The sequence below is a fragment of the Saccostrea echinata genome, unplaced genomic scaffold (genome assembly GCF_033153115.1).
Source record: "Saccostrea echinata isolate AGI-Se365-2 ecotype Australia unplaced genomic scaffold, CSIRO_AGI_Sech_v1 ptg000053l, whole genome shotgun sequence".
NCBI classification, from domain to species: Eukaryota; Metazoa; Mollusca; class Bivalvia; order Ostreida; family Ostreidae; genus Saccostrea; species Saccostrea echinata.
The window spans coordinates 2,775,816-2,779,293 of NW_026889802.1; the positions used below are offsets into that span (position 1 = coordinate 2,775,816).

The window sequence follows — 3,478 nt, forward strand, 5'->3', positions numbered from 1 at the left end:
GGCAGAGACCCGAGACAGATTTTTTTTTCCAGGTCGGTCGCTAAGGGGGGTTAAAAATTGAATGAAAAAATAAACAAACATGAAATTCGCTTCAGGCAGGTATAGCACACATACAATAACATAAGTTTTCCCCCGGGAATATGAATGTCTGTGAATATTACATACTGATATTTATATGCTCATGAACACAACATATGACGACATAAAAATTAGAATCGGAAGTGAATTAATCTCAGTAAACAAGTAAACAAAGCACCTGACCGGATGCTTTGTTTTTGGACATTTGCATATATATATGAGAAAAATAGTCTCTGTGAACACAACACCAGTTGACCATCACCAACCATTAACATTTTTTAACAATGGATAAAAAGAAAGGCAAAAAAGACGCAGTGTGAGTTTCTGTCTCCCTTCATCGAATACGCAGTCAAATTATATATTTTTTAAAGAAGAACACCTATCGTGAGATTCACTTGATAGTTGCTCTACGATTATGGAGAACTTTTTTTTTAATCGGTCAATAGTAACTGATATTAATTTTAAATATATTTAGTTTTCTAAATGCTGTAAATAATTCATTATATATTACAAAGAAGTTTTCTTCCCGCGTAATTATCCGTCTACCCAAACCGTCCCCTCGCGAAAATTATATTCTTGCATATATATTAATTTTGTATTTTAAAAAAAATCATACACAACAAAAACCAATATTCGAGGAATCTTAGTCTTCTTTATTAATACCAAATTACTTTCCTTGGTGGCGGGAAAAATTGGTAATCTACAATATATTGAACGAATCGAGCGCAAAACTTTTTGGACTGTCTTTCCTCACATGTTAATGATTTCAAAAAAAAAATACAGCCTCCGTAGGTTATTAGGATGTATTATTGTAAAATAATTCACGAAAATATAATTCACAAGGACTTATCTCGCTCTCAATTTTACTATAAATAAAACTTCAATTCTCTGTTATATCATATAATATCCATGTAATATTATATATATATATATATATATATATATATATATATATATATATATATATATATATATATATATATATATATATATATATATATATATATATATATATAATTTTCATTTTCGACAGCCACAGCCAAAGTAGCGGTGGTTCAAACCACAGGTAAGATATTTGTTTCTCTTTATTTTCTCTTATACATTGTAAATGCAAACAATTGCTTTTTGTCAATAAAAATCAAATGAAATTTAATGGAATGATTTATTTCGGCGTTTTTTTTCCAACGTTTACCTTAAAGAAAGACAGCATATTAGAAACTTTTTATATCCCTTGTTTGTATTGAGCCAAGGATGCAGCCTTAAGGCTAAAGACTCTCAATTATTATTATTATTATTATTATTATTATTATTATTATTTTGCTTGAGCAGAGATTGTTTAGATTTAATGCCTTTAATTAATAATATGTATATGTTTTGAATGCTGAAAATCACAAAGGAGAAATAAATTCGCAAACATAAATATATCTTACCACTTTGAATTATGTCCTAACAATTACAGTGGTGGCAGCCATCAAGGCGGTGGGTCTCACGGCAGTAGCTCTTCGCACGGGTGAGCTGTTACTTAATAATACATTCACTTTAGAAACGTACACATAAAAGTACTTAAAATACCTTTAAAAATTCCTTCTTTCCGAAGCACAAGAGGAATATTTTAAAGGTCTTTAATTAATTTTTTTTATCAATTATTCAATTAAAGAATTGGTATTTGAAGAATACATTATGATATTTTATTATAACTTTAAACTGGTATCTTTAAAAAACAGAGGTCATGACCCTGTGCCACCATCTCCTTCTTCTAGGTAAGTTAAATAATATGAGTGAATTGATAACATACAAGCAGACAGTTTTACGAAAATTAAAAGAATGTACGAAGTACTAGTATTCTGTCACATTTTGCAAAGTTCTATGGTTATTGTGTACTTCTTCTTCTTTTTTTTTTTTTAAATATTTCATTGCATTAAATGTATTTTTGATGAAGAGAATGAACATGTAATTATTAATTTTTGCATGAAAATTTAAAATTTCTTGTATATAAAATTGATACATTTACAGCCACGGAGGCGGAGGAGGCCATCACGGTCATATTACACCACCGCCATCACCTAAATAGTAAAATGTAAGTCGAAAGATATGACACAGCTATCCCTACACAGTTACAAGCAACTTTTAATATCAAATACAAACCTATAAAATATAACCAATCAACCTATCTCATAAATAAACTGTCAAAACATTTCACATCATCGTCCCATAATCATATCATGTAAATTTTGAAAGTTACAGGAATTTTCAATTTAATAAATAAATAAAAAATTGTTCACGATATTGATGTTAATGCTAATCTTCGTTGAATATTTGATCCGAAAACTCAGAATTTTTTGAATTTTAATGAAATGTTTTCAAGTTATAGACATTCAAAAATTTGACAAAACTTTTTTTTTTACAGTTATTGTTTGTATTTCGGTGTGATTGTTCTGCTTTTATTTATTGTCAAATCAATTTTATATCTCACTATTCATTTTTTTTTTCAGTGTTTGGATTTGATGTATTCAACTTTAAAGAAGTTATAATATCCTGTACTACCAAGTCTTTGCAACTTATGTTAATCTTTTACAATGTAAATTAAAATTCAATGCTCCATATAAATTCTGTAAATGCTCCGAAAAAATATTATGAATGTATGTCATGTGATTCTAGTCTCAACATTATGCCTGAAATAAACGACACTTTTAAGTCTGATTTTATGCCGTTGTTGAAATGCAGGACTATCATATCCACGTCAGAAACATTGACCTTTGGTAAGTTTTTGCAATTAACACACTTTACAAATGGAAATCAGAGGAAAAAGTCATCAGAATAGGAGGTCACAATGGCACTACGTACATGTAATAAATATTTTGTGAAAGTCTCATTTAGTTTTATTCAGAATGGCAGTGTCGCTGTTTCGCTATGGGAGTCCCAAAATTTCTCTTCGATCAAAACGTAAAATAGGGGGTGCATAATGGCATTACGACATAAAGATTCTGTGAAAGTTTCATGGAATACAGTGATATAAGAAGAGTTGTGGGTACGAGATGGCTACCCCGTAAGTGTTAAGAAAGTACAGAAGGAAGGACGTACAAGTACAGACGGAAGGACGGACATCCATCACTACATTCCCCTATTTTCCAAGCGGAGGGTATGTTAATGAACATTAACTTGTTTAACCCGAATTTACTCATAATTAAATGGTTACCGTTCTCCTTCATGATACACAAATAATTTCATCATAATTCATTGAAATGAAATATAAAGATAGCGAACAGTTAAAAGCTCAAAAGTCCATACCGAACAATGCAATTTGGAAACAGAGCAATCATCAGAGGTGAGATCGGGTTCCATGGAGGAGTAAGCATCCCCTGTCGACCGGTCATACCCGCCGTGTGCTTCGTCAACAAGC

General features: G+C 30.6%; 1 long non-coding RNA gene across 1 annotated transcript; it reads left to right on the top strand.

Moving 5' to 3' along the window:
- The first annotated feature begins 328 nt into the window (after positions 1-328).
- On the top strand, positions 329-2,778 carry LOC133204468 (uncharacterized). The gene is made up of 6 exons (XR_009723581.1): positions 329-394; positions 1,112-1,144; positions 1,538-1,588; positions 1,803-1,838; positions 2,092-2,155; positions 2,571-2,778. It is a non-coding gene; the product is annotated as an uncharacterized LOC133204468 (long non-coding RNA).
- Positions 2,779-3,478: the final 700 nt, after the last annotated feature.